This window comes from Chiroxiphia lanceolata, chromosome 2, assembly GCF_009829145.1.
Source record: "Chiroxiphia lanceolata isolate bChiLan1 chromosome 2, bChiLan1.pri, whole genome shotgun sequence".
In the NCBI taxonomy this organism is placed as follows: domain Eukaryota; kingdom Metazoa; phylum Chordata; class Aves; order Passeriformes; family Pipridae; genus Chiroxiphia; species Chiroxiphia lanceolata.
This window is the reverse complement of record NC_045638.1, coordinates 106,285,915-106,303,781: the sequence shown is the minus strand read 5'-3', so window position 1 is coordinate 106,303,781 and position 17,867 is coordinate 106,285,915. Positions and strand designations below refer to the sequence as shown.

Here is a 17,867-nt window from a genome sequence, read left to right as displayed (position 1 = left end):
CAGACTCTACAGGGTTTCAGAGTCCCTATTCTAGCAACTCTTCTGTGATCATCTACAGCCTGTAGCTGCCTGAAGTTTTGGGATGACTGGGTTGTTGTGAGGTTCTCTTGTTCAATTACAGGTGCAGTTTGCCTGAACTATTCAAGTATACGATGTGGCGACTTTTTCTGTATTTTACTTCCGTTATTTTTGACCTATCAAATATGATTCCACACAGTAATACACCTGTTTAGGCATATTTTTCAACATGTGAGATAGAAGTAGCTACACATAAAAATAGAAAATCAGCACATAAATAGCAGTAATTCTGCAAATGAAATGTCAATGGTACAGGGAACTTACATCTTGACTTCAAAATCTGAAATCTGCTCAGTTCATTAAAAATAGTGTAGTGTCTGAATAAACAAAATACATAATTGTAGAGCTTTGGAATTCCAAGGAGCTGTTAAATTTCCATGTCCAGCTTCAGTTTTGAAGTTTACTCAAAGCTCAACTTACTACATGAAGTTCTACCTAACACATAAAAGACAATTAAAGAGCCAAATTAAAGACACATAGAAGACAATTAAACATAAAAGATGCCTAACACATAAAAGACAATTAAAGAGCCAAAGACGTTGATTATATTATTTAATTCTAAACAATTTTTTAAAATTTTTTTAAATACTAGAAAGTGTGGAGGGATAAATCTTTGGAAAATAATCCATGTAGTCAGCAGATTCCTCTACTTTTTGACTCAATGAAAAGAAGTATGATCATTGTGGGTTGCTAGTGTTTAATGTGTCACTTCCTAGGTTGTACCTCTGCAGTTTGGGTTTGGTTTATTCTTTGTACATTCTTAGCTTCCAGTTAACAAGATTTGAAGTGGTATCCTAATAAGATATTATGAAAAAATGCTTCACTTCTTTGTGCCTACCAGTCAGCCTGTGTCTCTCTTCATTGCGCAGTCCATGCTGATTTTAACATCTTTATGCATGTACTTTCCTGTTTACCAAAGAACCTCTCTCTAATCTCTCCTTGTCAATTTTTATTCAGTAGACTACTAAATAACTATTGTGAAATGGAAATATAGTAAATTATAATCAATTATAAGCAAATGTATCAGATTCTTGAAGCTCAGTAAAAAGCAGGCAGCTGAAATGCCGCAACTCTTTGAAGTAGGGTTTTTACATGCTTGTTTCACGTAGCAGGTGCTTGGGCAGGTTCATTATCCAGACTGTTCCAGTGAAGAAAAAGGCATAATAATGTCTTGTCCTCTTCTCTCCCCTCCATTTTTATAGGCTTTGGAAGGGCTGAAATCACAGTGAGGGGAGTCGAGATCATGTGACAATGCTGGTGTCTCTGTGCACTCTCTAACAGCAGTTAAGGAGCATCCTGAAGGAATATAGGGAGAATCTGAGAAAGTTTCTTCAAAAGATGCTCTTTTCTCACCCCTTCCTCTGTGTCTTGGCCTCATTTCACAGCTGCATCTACAGAAATGAAAAACAATTGCTTTGCTTTGAGCATGTTGACTCTGGTGGGAGTATTATTATAAATTTTATAGCCCATATGTGCATCTTGGTTTTGATAGTGAAAACAAAGTCTCTTTTAGGTAGCAAATTAATACTTCTGTCTACCTCCTCAGCTATATGCACAGTTCCCTGCACCGAACACATTTTCCCATGTACCAGGGCACAAGAGGCTGAAAGTAAATCTTGAGTTTTAATTTTTTAGCTACCTATTCTGTGAAGGGGAAGTAGAATTGCTGAGGCAGAACTGGCTACATCCCTAGTACAGTGTTCTAAGGGGGGATAAAGGAATAGCACTAAGAATTGTTAACCAAATGTCCAGTAAACACCCAGGCAGTGTGTTCCTAACACTGAGAAAATGTCCTGTTAAACAGATTTGTAAATTAATTATATTACTTCTTTTTTTTTAAGTTTTGTTCATCTGATACCAGGCCCTGGTATCTGATAGTCATTGGGTATGACCTAAGTCAAAAGAACTTTTAGTATTTCAGAAGCCAACTTGATTTTGTTTTGCTTTGTTTTGTTTTGTAGCTTCACTTGTAGGAAGAGCACAGAGTATCTCCCACATTCTAATGCAGCTGTTGGAAGAGAAGTCCAGTATGAAAAAATATAAAAGGAACAAGGGAAGAAGATACCAAAAGCCATGAAAAGCTAGAGAAGAAAGGGGGGGGGGGGGGGGCAGGAAAACCAAATGGCTTTAAAAGGAAGAAGAAAATGTAGGAGGGGGAGAAGATGACAGACAGCCAGGATGAGAAAAGGCAGTGAAAGAAAAAGTGCTTAGTAATAAGGTCTCTCTAAATAAAGATGTAACTTTTTTTTTTTTTAAGAAATATGTCAAAGCTCTCTGGTTGAATATTTTCTGTGGCTGAAAACATTCTGTGGTTGTGATCAAGAAATCATTGGAATAAGACATCAAGCTTTGCAGTTCTGGGTAAATGGTTGGACTCAATGATCTTAGAGGTCTTTTCTAACCTAAATGATTCTATGATTCTAAATAGAAACTATATACATAGTGGTTTTCAATACACTGAGCTGCAGAACATGTATTGCACGATGGGAGCACCTGCACATTCCTCCGGTGTTAACATTCCCACAAGTACATTGCAAATCTCTACCCATTGTGGCAGCAGTGAGTTTTATGTGGTGTTATGCATCAAGACTGAACAGTATTTCTTGACTGCACCATCAGGAGAAATTTATTTGGGACTTTTGGGTGAATTTATTCTATTCATTGGGGTTTGACAGATTGGAATTACATACACGGTATTCAGTAATAGTGTCTGCAGAAGGGTTTTTAAGCAGTGCTTTCTTCAGCTGCTTCTTCCAGAATCCCTGGTTTCTTAGGTCTCTGTTTTTTATGAGATTTTTCCTTGGCAAAATATTAGGAGGCCACACAGAGAAGCGAGTTATCACCTGGAAAAATTTTGGTAGGATGGCAGTTATAGATCTTCAAGGTTTTTAAGAAAGCGGTTCTAACACCACTCCTCAGAAACATAGTCTTTCTTTTTCTTCTCCTTCTTGGGTATTTCTTATCAGTTTCTTGTCTTGTGGGTTTAGCTGGGATATGCATAGCATTTATTCAAGTCATTTGTACAGAAAGGTACAAAGCAGGAAGATATTGCCCTGACTTCTATTGTTTTAACTATACTGATGCTGCTAAAGAAAAAAAAAGTAGTTTAAAAAAACCCTGAAGTTGATACTAATCACATAAAACACTAATAAAGTATACTTTGTAAGATTAAATCTTTTTTCTCTGTCAGCTAAAAACTAGGAAAGTTTGTTGGTTTTTTTTTGTTTCCTTTGGGTTTGTAACATTTGCATATGGAAGTTTGTGTTGTCACTGTTCTCTCTTGTTGAATCTGTTCTTGAAGAAACAAGAAACTGCACCTTGGTCCTTCAGTGGAGAAACTGACCTCTTTAATTAATGAAGATTACACAGAAATTAAAGTGCAGTGTTGATTAGTTGAATGTCATGGGGGGTCACTGCATAATTTCAGATGCCCGAGAGAATCTCCCATACGCGTAATAGGCATCGTGACCCTGTATTAGTTGAAACGGAAGTTTGAACAAGGGAGCAAAGGGCACAGCTTTCCAATCTAGTTACATGAACCAGTGTGAAACACAGAGGCATGTCCCCTGGACTAGATAGATATTATCTGAAAGAAATAGTTAATGCTTCCACTGTTAAATAAAAAGATTATCTAGTGTGTCTTTGAACGTTTTTCTAATCTCTTCTGCAGGTCTGGCATTCCACCAGTGCAATTAGGGTATGGTGTGATTAGATGTATCTATTGATGGGTCTAATGAGAATATGGAGGATTCATTTGAAAACATATCCAAATTTTATTTTTTAATTAAATTTATGTTTAACATTGTTACAGAAGCGGGGAATTGCCAATGTCAATTAATGCCATTGAGCTGATTCCATATTAATTGGTCGTTGCCAAATAATTAATCATTGACTGGATGCGTAGTTTAGTCTTTTCAGTTAATGAAAGACTGTTCATTTTCTCGAGGAAAAATCTGGAAATACTAATAGATTCTAAAGCCCTGCAGTGTTCTGAAGGCTGCATTAGGCTGAAAAAAGGCAAGAGAAATGTTACTTAGAGAAAATATATAAAGATCATTTTCCATCTGTTGCAAATGTTGCATTTTGACTTTTAATATGCTTTGTACTTGTTTTAGAGTGATTTGCATTTTAAAGAAGTAAAATTTGAGTTAACACAAGTTTTTGGAGTGCTTGTATTTCAGTTCTTAAATACTTAATGTTGTTTTTGTGATTTTCACATACAGATATTAAAGGAAAAAATTCAAGCAAAAATCAGTTATGACTTTTAAGTGGCAGATAACCAGCGGGTCACCTTCTGAAAGCTATTTTGACTTTGTGAGCCAGAAGGTCCTTATGGAGTACTAGGCATCAGCTAAGATCCTTGAAAGAAACCAGGATCCTGCCCAAGGGGTGTTCCAAGGTCAATGATCCCTAATCAAGCAGCTACCACAGAAAGCAGGATGGTCTGTGAGCACAATAGCATGTGAAAACCACGTTGCTGAGGTCTACAGGTGCTCTGTGTATAAGGTAAGAAAACTGAATTGGGCCTAAGTATGCAAGGCTAAATAGGATGATTTGTCCTGGGGAGCATGTGAGACAAAGAATAACAGATCCACTGCAACCCAGATGGTTTTGGGACCACCTGGGGAGTGGGACCTGCAAAGGCAAACAATGCCTGGGTAACTGTGAGAGCCCTGAGGGTCCTAAAGGGGATTCCTGTCCCTGAGCTCTCTCCTGTGGGCCCTAGAGCCCCACATCAGCTCATCCTGGGGCCATTGGGCCACTGACACTGGAGGTTGGTCTGTCTGCAGCCCCATGACAGTGGTGCCTGCAGCCTGGCTGGGAACTTTGTTGTCCTGAACTGTGGAGTCTCTTCCCAGCTTGACATTGGCTCTGCCCTGGTGCTGTTGACCTGCCTGGTAGTCACCAGAATGTCTGAACCCTGGTCTGACCCTGACTTCCCAGTCTGGTGTCAAACCTGCCTCCTCATAGACTCCCTTGGCGATCTGGACTCGAGGCTGGGTCCCCTTCACCCAGTCTGCCCTTGCCTCTCCCTGCCATGTAGGATGTGCCTTAGGCAGAAAGGCCCGTGCTCTGGCAGCCCAGGGATTCCCCTTGGCTCCCAGCTTTTCCATTGCCTGGGGAGCCCCTCGCCCCTTGCTGTGCTGGGCAAGTAATTATACCTATATTTACTCAGTAGTATCCCATTACCTGTGATTGACAGGTAATGACATAAGAAACACTAGATTTAGGTACGTATATAGAAAAATTGGAAAGGCTGGAAGGTGGTTTATTTGTTACATGAGACATGGTGGTACAGGAAGCCAAAAAGGAAGGTCCAAAAATAGGGATAAAACAGAGAAGGAGGTATGAAGTCAGTTGATGAGGAGAAGGGGGATGATGGTAGGAGTGCAGATTTTTGCAGAGGCTGACCTACAGATCCAAACCCACTTAGAGGAACCACCTCTTGATCAACATACTAGACTCTAAACCAGGTCTGCTTTCAAAAGACTTGGTGTAGGGGGGCCAGAACAAAGAGTGATGGGCCTCCACCCTCATATGAGAGAGTTCAAATGTGAGTGAACATTGCATTTCCTTTACTGAGAAGTGGAATTTTGCCCTAAAACTGTTTGTTAGCTTTAGATACATTTTGCCCTTTAGGATGTTGTATACTTTTTTCACTTTTTAAAAAAAAAAATTTATTTTTCCTTTGTCTTCCATGGCTGCCCAGATCTTTTTATTCGAAACTTTCTGGATCCTCTAAACTTTAGAATTTGCTCTGTGCGTGTTTCCCGTCCATACATTTAAAGTTATCAAGCAATTTCTTTTTTGTCTTTAAGGAAAAGAGGAGAGGGAGCTGAACTTGATACTCAGATTTTCAACTTAATACATGTATTGCCAATCTAATTTAATACATAAAAGAATAAGACCACTTGTGCATGTGTTCAGTTTGGCTCTTTAGTGATGTTGTGAACGTCAAAATATACATCAGAAATAAGTTTATGTCTAAAACTGATGTACATTCAGGGGGGAGGAAAATCATAAACAATTTATTTGAATGAAATTCATGGATTTCACTTTTATCGTGGACTTTCCAAATAGTTTTTCAATGTGAATTTTACATATTTGGATTCTGTTACAGCTCATGCTTGTGGCAAATGACAGTCTGATCAGTGTCTATTCAGATAAACTCTTGCCACAGTTGATGTTAGATCTTAGAGATTCTTTGTGAAGTTTGTTCTTGATTATTTTTATTTTTAATAATGAGTATTATTACCTGTGGTTGTTGAATAGTCAAACTTGTCAAAGGTAAAAAGAAGTGGTTTTGGTTCCTAGGAAACAAGGTTGCTGAGAAATTGAAAATTTTTTGTAATCACTTTAAATATACCAACTCCATAAATGCTGAGTGGTGACAGTGGAGCATTTTTAGATTGTTCTAAGAACACCTGAAAGAGAAATGAATTGCAATTTTGGTTTATTTTTATTCTTTGCATAATCTAATTTTATATTTAATTCATTTTTCTCATAGCTTGTCCTCACTAATAATGTTAAATTATTGAAGATTTTGATTAGGCCTGTTGTTAGCTCTTAAACCTAAAGTAAGAACATGACATATTCAAAAGAGAAATAGTAAAGCCTTGTTTGAAAACACACAGGCTATAAATGATCTTTCCCAGTTGTTTAATGTTTATTCAGTACTGTTTTCTCTGCTGCTGTTCACACAACACATAAAAAATGAAGCAACATTAATGTGAAGCTTTCAAGCCTAGCAAAACTGCTGGTTTATGTGAATTCTAATAGCCTACAGAATGTAGAAGACATAGAAAGTAATTTCTGAATTCACAGCCTATACCCTCCAGGGACAGCTTGTATACATAATTCCTTATGCAAATATTTAAAGGTTTGTGTTATGTCTTCCAGAATATATTTTCATTTCTGATTTTTCTTCTTTGCTTAGTTGCATTTGGAGTGCTAGATTCTGTAGGTGTGGGTAAAATTGAAAAAACAGGTCAAAAAATAAGAAATGTTTGGTTGCTTCAATAGCATTGTTCTTGGAAGTGTTGGTCTAGGAACCTGACTTTCTAGGAGACAGAGCAGTTTAAATAAATTTATGCTCAAAAAAGCAGTAATTACCATTTTCATGAATGCATAAATTGCAAATATTTGTTGTGTTATTTTAACATAGAATTGTTGGTAGACTAATGAAGATGAGATAACCTCTTTTTTTTAAAAAAGTGTTCTCCCTTCTTTCAGCAAAAAGGCAAAGTAAATAAAACAAAAGAGTTGTTCTGTTTTCCTGTGAACTTTGAAGGACTTGTGCATTTCTTCTCTTTAGAGTTTCTCACTTCACTTGCAGACTTTTGATAACAATTTCACTTTAAGACAAGGAAGACTGTTCTTCCAAAGTTAGGAATTTTCTTCCTGAAAATTAGGGCACAAAATAAAAAACTGTGTTGAAAGCATGTTTTTTTTATAAGAAACTCCTCAATCAGTTTCTGTGTTGTGTTTTTTTCTGATGTTGTTGATGCTGAGAAGCTGACAGTGTGATGTCCACAAGACTCACAAATATTCAAACAAAATGAAGCACAGTTGAGAAATATGTATGCTCAGTTTAGAGAAGAGACTAACCAAGAATTAAAAGATTGAGCATCTTCCTAAATTCAGCTTTCAGGTGCAGGAATTCTATGCCTTGACCTGTCTTTCAGATTTTTATTTTTATTTTATTTTGTCTAATGCATTTGTGCATCAGGGGTAGTAATAATTAAATATAAGGTAAAAATTCTCTCCAAAGAAATCCAACATGACTTTTAGTGTGATTTGAACCCTAAAAATAGTTCTTTTCAATAACAGCTTTAGGGCAAGTTTAGTTCACTAGGGTTTTATTGTAAAGGCAAAGACTGATTCATGCGAAGTGCAACAGTTATGTAAGATGAGAGAATTCCCACTGTAGCCATAATCCCCTCTTGACTGGCTTCTGCTTGGAAGAGTTCCAGTCACAGGTCCTTGTTGGATAGGGAGCTGCATGACTTGGGTAACTGAGGTCATTTTAGAGAGATGTCCTGTTTCTCACATCACCCGGATGTCTTCTGGTATCTTTCCTCAGGCTTCCTGTACAAAAGTCATTTGATCCTTCCTTGGTTAGTCTCTGCTTGGAATTTAGGGAGGGTGTTTCCATTACTAAGCCCCAGGTCTTGCAGCCACAATCAATCTTAAACTGTCCACTCTTTTTTTCCAAGCTGACTTCTTTCCAGATCCTTTGAAATTTTGTTGAATTGCAGTACCTGATCTCCTTCAAAAAGCCCCTTTACATGGTCACTAGTTAATAGCACACCCTAACTTTACAAACATTTTAGTCTATGGAAGCTCATTACTGTGATAATCCAGTTATTTCTTTTGCTATGGATATGATATTTGTTATTTGGATAGTAACTGAAAAGTGTTCTCTTCCCTAAGGTCATGAAATTCTGAAGGAATAAATCTATCATGTAAGCACTTCAGATTTCCTCGCCTAGGTATTCCACATTTCTTTGTGGTTCATCTCCTGTCTTGCAGTTGATACTCCTTGTCCAGTTGCCTTTTCCTTAGTCCTGAACTGTACCTCAATACTGTTCAACAGGCCTTCTGTCCAAGTGACCTGCATCTACGCAGATCAAGTGGATTATTTGTTGGTTCACCACTCAGGTTGAGAAGTGGAGAGAAGTTTTACTTGTGTTTTGAAATTTTTACTAAAAAACTCTCCCTGTTTATTTACAAATATTATTACAAGCCTTATTGATCTCATTAGCTTGTTCATTTCAAGTGCAACAAAATTTCTTTAACTTTCTACCATCCTTTACAGTAGTGCTCAGCCAGGATATGCCTTTATTGGGTTCTCATATGTCTTTTTTCAATTATTCTAAATTTTTTAAATTTACTGGCTTAATCATCTTCCCAAAAATGCCTGTCACAGGTTTCTATTTCCTATGTATTATGTTAGTTACCTTGGTCTTATCTGATAGTGCTCTTTCCTTTTTAAATATTGTAGGGCTCTTTTATGGCTTATATTACTTCTATCTGTAACAGGGTGTTTCTTAGCACCTAATTCTAGATCTAATTTTCTTTGCTGTTCTTTTCTTATATCCCAAGTGTGTTCTCATCTATCCATCCCTGTAAAATAGACAAAGGCAACAATTCTGCTGGAATTCTCCTTCATTTTGTGTTCTCTCAGGTCCCTGATTTTCCTACAGTGAATAATAGAATTATTAGATACTAAAATTTACTTATTTCATCCTCATTAAGCATTGACCCTGTCTAATATCTTAGTGCAGCTTTTTGTGAAGGTGCTTTACCATTTGATGCCACTGATGGAGGAGCTACAGACTTGGTGACATTAGGCTGGTTTGCTAAATGGCAGAACTAAAAGTATCCAAAAGTAGTAGAATAAATAGAAGAAAGATGCTTTTAAGAAATGGAAGAGAATAAAGGATAAACCTGGTAAATTCTGATTTGTTTTTACAGTGTTTTTATGTTTTATTTGGGGGTAAAAAAGAAATAAATTTCATATTGTGCTGCATAATGTGGATGAGGAGTGCGTACTTTTCTGTGTTAAGTTTGTGGTGTTACTCTGTATGTCAGTACACCTGTGATTTAGAAAAAAAAAAAATTTCTTCAAGATGAGTTGGTGCAATTTTGTTCCTGGAGAGTTAGGTAGTGCTTAAGTGTATGTAAATTATAGCAATCAAAATGCATGATTACTGAATCTTTGAAATAAACAAGTGGAATCAAGGCTAAAATCCATTTTTAAGAGGGGAGGTACAGTGTAGGGATTCCTTGTCACTTGTAATTCTACTGGGTGAAAACCCACAATATATTGTTTTAATATTTTCCTCTGTGACCAACACAATGTACAATTAATGACTAACTTGGTGATGTATTTTCCCAGGCTTAAAACAGCCAAGGTACAAAGTGCTTCATGAATACCAGACACTATCTCTGCTTGATAGATCAGGATTTAATCAGACAGCTCAGGACCATCTATTTGTTCTACAACCCGGATAAAGGTTATTGTATTGTTTTGTATATCTTGACTATAAAAGAATGCTGACATAAGGGCATGGAACAATTATTTTTTGCTTGTGAGAGTTCTGAGAAATGTGCTATGAGAAGTTCATAAAAGTGTATCAGAATCAACCTGAAAGTATCCATAGCAGCAGGATCACCACTTCATGCTGATTTGCCCCATCAAATACTCAACATTATTAATTCTTAATTTTAAATCGCCTAATTGTCGCTTCTAGCCATCCATTTCTGTTCTCTCCTGAACTGGAGTCTCTTCTCTGAAGCCCATTTTTTCTCTGCAGAGGTGTTTCTGTGTTGTTGTGTCTGTTTTGATTCTTGGGAACATAAACTTCATTATGCCCTGCCTGTGAGATTAAATCACCTTATTTTTCTTAGTATTCTTACACGTGCATCTAAGCACTCTTCTTTTAACTGCAGCATCTCACTAAAAATTCATTGAATTACATGTTCATTCAGACCTCCAGAGACAGTGTTTTCTGGAAGATTATCCTCATTGTTAAATATTTTCCCTCTTTTTCTATCATAGCATAACTTAGTTGTGCTTAGGCAGACTTTATTTCAAATAACTTCTCTATGAAAAGAAACAGGTTTTTTTCTGGTCATTACCAACAAACCAACCATTTCCTGTTGCTCACAAATCTTACCAGAAGTGTTTTATTCTTTAATTTTCTTCCAGATTTTTGATGAAACAGCGTTGTCACTGAGTATGAAGCATGATACCTGTGATCTTGTCCTATGTTTTGCACAACACAGAGATACAAACCCAGGAATTCAGTTATGTGTTCATAGTTTCATAGGAACCGTGTACTTGCCTCAGGGATTAAAAACAAGAACGTAGTCTCTCTGTTGTTGCCAGAACTACTGAGGCAGCTGAATACTCTCTGTGCATTCTTTTGCTTCTGTTTTTCCAGGACCATATGAAGTGTTAAATATGGGGCATGAAAATGGAGTTCACCATGGACGTTGGTCTCTTGAGGCTACAAGCCACTGGAGTGGTGAGTTTACCAGTTTCTTTAACATGGAAATCTGTTACTTTCTGGGATTGTTGAATAGTGCAAAAGGTATTAATTGACTGTAAAGGAAAGTATATTTTTATGACAACTGGACTACAGAAAAAGCAATGACTTATACAAGGTCTTCAAAGTTTCTAATTATAAAACTTGTATAGAAATATGTGTAATTTTTATAAGTAAAGGATGGACAAAACCTTAGTGACCGTCAAATGGCTGATAGCTGCCTGCTTAATGTCCTTCTATTTCTGTTTCTGCTTTAAAGCCACTGCACACCTGAGTGGCTGCTGGGGGCTTGTGGGGGGCACAGTTGTTTTAAATTCATAGGACTCCTTCCCCAGAAAAACACCTGTAGAAAAATGATGTTTAAAACTGCTCAGACATCAGGTCTCCCGGGAATATTCAAGCACACAACACTGAAGTGAATTTGAAATTTCATCACCATTCTTACTGTGATTGGAATAAATGACAAGGGAAGCGAGGTTTTCAATGCCATCCTCTTCAGTGCATGAAGTTACACAAGCAGAAAGATCGCTTTTAAAGAGGTATAAAAGGATTCTAAAATTCCTCAATCTAAAGATAGGGATTGCTTACACATTAGTGGATTAAAGGGGGATGGTGGAGTGTTTAATTTGTCTTAATTTTTGTTTTGCCATATTTTGATATAGTGATGTAGACAGCTAAGGGAGGAGGGTGTTAAGGAGTTGTTAGATCTGCCTTTTGTTCTGTGGATATGGCTGAGCTTTTGGCTAGCTCTAGGCAATTGTAATCCCTAATCATGCCAATTGTAATTGTGTTTAAAACTACCCAGCAAATAAAATGGCCGTCTCATATTTTAAGGAATTATTTACAGAATCATCCAAAAATTTCGGACTTGCGTAAAGGGACCGTAAGAGCAGCATAAATGTGATGGCATGACAGATGTGCTTGGGTGAACTAAAGCTACTCTAATTTACTTATATGGATTTGCATTGTGAACTGAACACTGTGATCAGACAGTGTAAACAAGTTCTGACAGCAACAGCTTCAGTCCTGCTGTGCTTTGTCTCTTTAGCCTCACCGTTTGACTTCGGGGAATCAGATATGCTCTGGTGCATCTCTCTTCCATCCTCAGATGTAAAATTAGTTAAAACTCAGCCTGATTCAATGTTACTATTTAAATAAGCATTATGGCTACCACAGCTATTGCTACCTGGCAATACTTGAATCAGTGGAATCGGTTTGGTTCATTATATGGCCACAGGCTCCTAGGTAGTTTGTAGCAGTGGAGAGGACAGCTGGTAGTGACAGCATAGTTGGGAAGAATCTTCTGGCGAGCTCTGAACTAGGAATGTTCTTCCCAATTTTTACCTGTGTGATTTCTTGTAACTACCCACTGATGATAAAGTTGTGATAAATCAGATTGCTTCTCCTCCTTTCTTTCTGCTCTTCTGATTTGCCCAGTTAGCTGTATCCCATTCCCAGCTAAGTCAGTGGCAGTGTTCCCTTTGATTGCTCTAAGTCTCAGTATGTTTTTCTGAAAATATTTTTTTATAAGAACATTAAGTCTCAAAATTCTGGTTTTGCAGTGATATTGGAAGTAAGTATTGCAATATGAGGTGCAGGATATCCTTTACTGGGTAGAAATGTCCAACTTTTCAACATTAAAGAACATGAAGATTTGTTCTTTAAGCTTACAGTAGTTCCCACCTGAAGTACTGTGTTCACTTCTGAGCTCTTCACTGCAAGGGAGGGATGGATGTTCTGGAGAGAGTCCATAGAGGGGCTGTTAACAAGATTAAGGGACTGAAGAATCTTTCATATGGGGAAAGGCTGAGAGATCTGGGACTGCTTAGCCTAGATAAGGCTCAAAGAGATCCTCTTAATGTGAATAAATACAGAGCATGAAGGAACAGGCCCCAGTACCACTGACCAGTAAATTGTGCATATCCCTAACAAGCAGATGTCATGTACTCAGAACCAATGGTGATGTATGTGTTTAGTCTGCCTGTTTTCTCAGCAGGAGAAACAGTGAAATGAATCATCAACTGAAGTCAAATTACAGGGTATAGTTGGACAACTTTTTATTCAGCACTGAAAACCTGGGATGAGTGGAAAGGGGAAAACCCCTTTCTGGCAATAAATAAATGATGCGATGAGTATACATGCACAGCTGCTGAGTGTATCTGACCATCCTACCAATTCTTGTGCTTTCTTGTCACTGTATCATAAAGATATCCATTCATATGGCTATCTCTGATCCTAATCTCACTATTTTTTGGGGGAGGCTGTGAACTAGTGGTGAATGGGATTTGTGCAAAAGTGTCTTCCCACTGGTTAAACAATGGTTGGGGTTCTGTCCAGGGCATGGCCAGAGGGGATATGTTCTCCCAAGTTGCCAGCAGGTTAGTGATACTTGCTTGGAATTTAATGAGATCTGATGATTCATCATGCCAAGAAAAAATTGTGAAGTTACTTGAAATCTAAAGAATCCTAGTGGTTTAAGAAATCTCTAATTTTTTTTGTAGATAAGTGGTCCCTGGTTAGGTGGAGTAATTTTCATGCTAACCTACCAATCGTTAGTATTCTTGGTACCCTAAGTTTCACTCATGTTTATGAGTGCTTTACACTTTGCTAATATTTCTTGTGGTTGTCTATTTTCCCCATGATTTTCAGGATCTTTTTTATAACCTGGTGAAGCTTGGTGTGGTTTTCTAGTTCTTGTGTTATTAATAACCTTTGATTTTTTAACTCCTTGACAAATCAGTACAGGAAGTACAAAGGAATCATCTGTTCTCCATGTGTATTTGCAACTAGCGAGCTAGGTTGGTCTGGTTTTTTTCCTTTCAGTCTGTCCCAAGATAAAATGGGTAGAATGTGTCCATATCTCCAGCATGTTCTGAGGACAGGCTGTACACAGGATTATTTTAGGAGACTGTCATTAAAATTTCCATTCCATGTACCTCAGAAAAAAGTGCTGGAGGTAAATCTGCAGTTAGAAGTCATGGGAGAACTCCTGACCCAACTCTAGGGTTACAGTATCGTGAATAAAAGGCATTAGCTTAAATCAAATTTTAAACTCACATTGTTATTAAACAATAAAATGGTGTCAGTTGGAAGGGACTTGAAAGATCATCTCATTCCATTCCGCCTACCATGGACAAGGACACCTTTCACTAAAACAAGTTGCTCAGAACTACATCCAACCTGGCCTTGAAAACTTCCTGGGATGGAGCATCCACAATTTCATTGGGCAACCTGTTCCAGTGTCTCACCACCCTCACAGTAAAGAATTTATTCCGAATTTCTAAACCTACTCTCTCTCAATTTGAAGCCATTTCCCCTTGTCCTTTTGCCACATGTAAATAGTCTCTCTCCATCTTTCCTCTGGGATCCCTTCAGGTACTGGAAGGCCACAATTAGGTCACCCTGAAGCCTTCTCCTCTCCAGGCAGAACAACCCCAACTCCCTCAGCCTTTCCTCACAGGAGAGGTGCTTCTTCCCTCTAACTAATTTGGTGGCCCTCCTCTGGACTCGTTGCATGTGTTTATATGTATTAAATTATATCTGCATTTTCCTATATTGGTAATTTTTCACCCTGTACAAAATAACTCATAGTTTATTCTGCAGTTGGCTCTTAATGACTGACTAATCTTTCCTCAACAAATTTCAGTTGATGCTAGACTAAAGAGGATGATCAAATAATATTCAAACCTGGGAGGAGAATGTTAGGAGATGAAATATGTTTGCAAAGACTAATAATTCATATGCACAAGGTAAAGTCATACTAGGAAAGCAAGAAATTTAGCGCAGTTGTCTACCTATGTTATAAAAATGAAATACAAGTTCTTGGTTGTGTGACTAAACAAGCACATTTATTGCCAAGGAAAGTGGAGGAGTGTGTCATGAAAGCCAAATTTGCTTCTCATCCACTATAAATAAGAGAGTGTAGCTTTGAATAGAAAAAAGGTTCAGCTTTTATTTAAGGATGGTTGAAAAGAGAAATCTAATTTTCATGCATATTAAGGGAATTATAAAACTAATTATGTATGAAAATTAAAATAATTGAAAATAAATCAGAATCAATTGACAGCTGCCAGTCTTTCTAATTTACTTTGTTGTGTCTAGCAATTGTAAGTACTGAATGCAATGGGTAAAATGCAATTTCATTTCACAGCACTGTCTGAGCAGGCTCACACCAGAAAAATACAGCATAGCAGTCATGAACGCCCTTTCTCAGCTCATTCATCAGGGCACTGTCTGATTATCTGGACTTGAATTTTATGCAGCATCTCCATTTGGGGGAAAAAAACCCCAAAACAACAGCCTCCCTAAATTCTTTTCAAGTTGCTGTATCTTTGTTTTCGAGTTGCAATTTTGCTGACCTGGAATGGAAGAAAAATGTAGAGGCGACATTTGTGTCACGTAATTGGTGTCATTAGCAATTTCTTCACCATGAATGAAAAAGTAATAGCGGGTCTTGGATAGTACAGTCCTCCTGGGAAGAAGGGAATAAATTGAGATTACAGTACTGTTTCTTCCTAGGCAGGACCAATCAAGATTCAAACCATCTGACTATGAACAGCTGGTTCTGAAAAAGCAGAATCTTTTCTTTTGGAGAGGAGGAGCTGATGTGGAACTGCATCTCACAGGTACATAAACATAAGTCTTGTCAGAAAGGACAAAACACATGTTAAACCTGTTCATGGTGAAAGCAGACATGAACCAGATATTTCTGAGGACTACCCACCCTTCTCAAGTGCCTAAGGGGAAGAGCTTGTGGATGACTGTAGTGCTTCAAAATCAAGTGACAGATCTTGAATGACTAGCCAGTGTAAAAATGTTGGGTGCCTAGGAAAGCTCTTGGATCTGAAATGACCCACACAAATTCAAAATGGTCTGTTTTTAAAATGCCAACGTACATTCTGCTGCAGTAGAGAATAATAAACCAAGGGTATCGGCTCCTATCAGCTTTGAAATTATTTTGAATATTAATTTTTAAATGATTTGAGGCTGCTCTTGCAGTGTGCATACTAATTAAAATATGACATTTCGGCAAGAGATGTGCTAAACCAACTGAAGTTCACAAATTACAGAGCTCCTTCCTCTATAAAGGTCATTATTTAATGTGATAGACAAAAGGTATCTGAAGGACATATACCTTCAGATAATGACACTGTAGAGAGTGTTTTGAGATCCTTTCTTGAAGAGCTGGATCATATTATCAGTGCTAGTCAGGTTAGTTTAAAACACCAGTGGGTGCTGGGTAATTTGATATTCACACAGAAAAAGCAACTGAACAACTGAGAAGTGGTTTAGTTAACTTGCAAGTCTAGGGTTGTGTTGAGAATGAAGCTCAAAATTCTGGTTGCCCTTAGAAATGATCACATTCTTTAGGAAAGAGGATTCAGAAATCCTCTCTTGCTCATGGAAGCCTATGGCTCCATGATCTGCTCCATAGTCTTCCCAGAACTGGGAAGCTGGACTTGATAAAGCTTCTTAACTTAGAGTGTAGCCTTTGTCTATTTCTGGTCATTGTGAACCGCCCACAGTCATCACAATTTATCAGAGATTACACAATTGCCTCAAAGTTGATGGCAGCTCAGCACTTTCAGGTGTATTCTCTCTGGATCTCCAGACTTGTGTATGATATGTTTACTTTAGGAGTCCTTGATTCTTTTCTGCAATGGGTAATACTTCTCTTCCATAGGTTTTGCCATCATGAGGGACCTGGGAGACCTGAGAACAAACCCTGTTAAAAATGACTGAGGTACTTTTCCAGCCTTTTCCATACCTTCTTCATTCTGCAGCAGATACACGTCTTCTTAATTTTTGTGCTGATTTCTTTATAGAAGCTTTTATTCTCTTTCATGCCCCTCACTAGTTTTAAGTTGAGCTTCCATTTGACTGGCTGTGTTCCATTTCTTGTGTCATGCCTGGGTGATGCTTCTGTGCTCCTCCCAAGGAGCCTGTTCCCATTTCCACCACCTAGAGACCTTTTTTTTTGTTTTGTTGGGTTTTTTTGTTTGTTTTGGTTGGGGGGTTTTGTTTTGGGGTTTTTTTTCGTTTTGGTTTTTGTTTACATTTGAGCTTGGATAGGAGTTTCTCATTTAGCCAAACCATGTCTGCTTACTCTTTTGCACATCAGAGGGACTATTAATGTGTTTTTAAACTTTATTGCTGGCCCACTTGCCCTACAATACATCCCTCTGAATCAGACAACTGAAAAAGCCAAAGTCTGACATCTGCAAAACTAGACTCTTTATTTTGCTACTTGTCTTACTTTTATATTTTTAAACTTTACTATCTCATTACAGGCAAGCCTGACATTGACTATGAGTGACTGCTTGCTTATTTATGAGTAGCAGATCCTGCAGAGCAGCCTCTCTAGTAGCTGCAGCAAAAAATTGTCCCCAACACACCCTAGAAATTTGGATTATTGGTAGTATGCTTCATTGCCTTTCCAGATGATGCTGAGGTGTTAAATTCCTCCATGAGAACCAAGGTCTGTAACTGTGCCTTAAAGAAGCTTATTTTTTCACTTTCTCTTCCTGTCTGAGTTTCCTGTAGGAGCAATCCACCTGCATGTCCATTCTTTTTGGATGTCCTTACACCCTCAACCTGTCCTTTCAGCCAACTTTTTCCCTCTTGACTGTAGGTGACTGTGGTGGAGAGTCATCTGCATAGAGCACATTATCCCCCTCTTTCATCTTTCCTGGAAAGTCTGTGCCCATCCATTGCAGTGCTCCATTCCTGTGAACA

General features: G+C 37.9%; 1 long non-coding RNA gene across 1 annotated transcript in view; it reads left to right on the top strand.

The window, feature by feature from the left end:
• The window catches only part of LOC116782401, a 110,780-nt gene extending 93,271 nt beyond the window's left edge, over positions 1 to 17,509 (top strand). Inside the window, exons 3-7 of the long non-coding RNA XR_004355226.1 lie at positions 4,302 to 4,584; positions 11,028 to 11,111; positions 15,651 to 15,757; positions 16,816 to 16,875; positions 17,423 to 17,509. This is a non-coding gene — a long non-coding RNA (uncharacterized LOC116782401). The remainder of the gene's footprint in view (positions 1 to 4,301; positions 4,585 to 11,027; positions 11,112 to 15,650; positions 15,758 to 16,815; positions 16,876 to 17,422) is intronic.
• Positions 17,510 to 17,867: the final 358 nt, after the last annotated feature.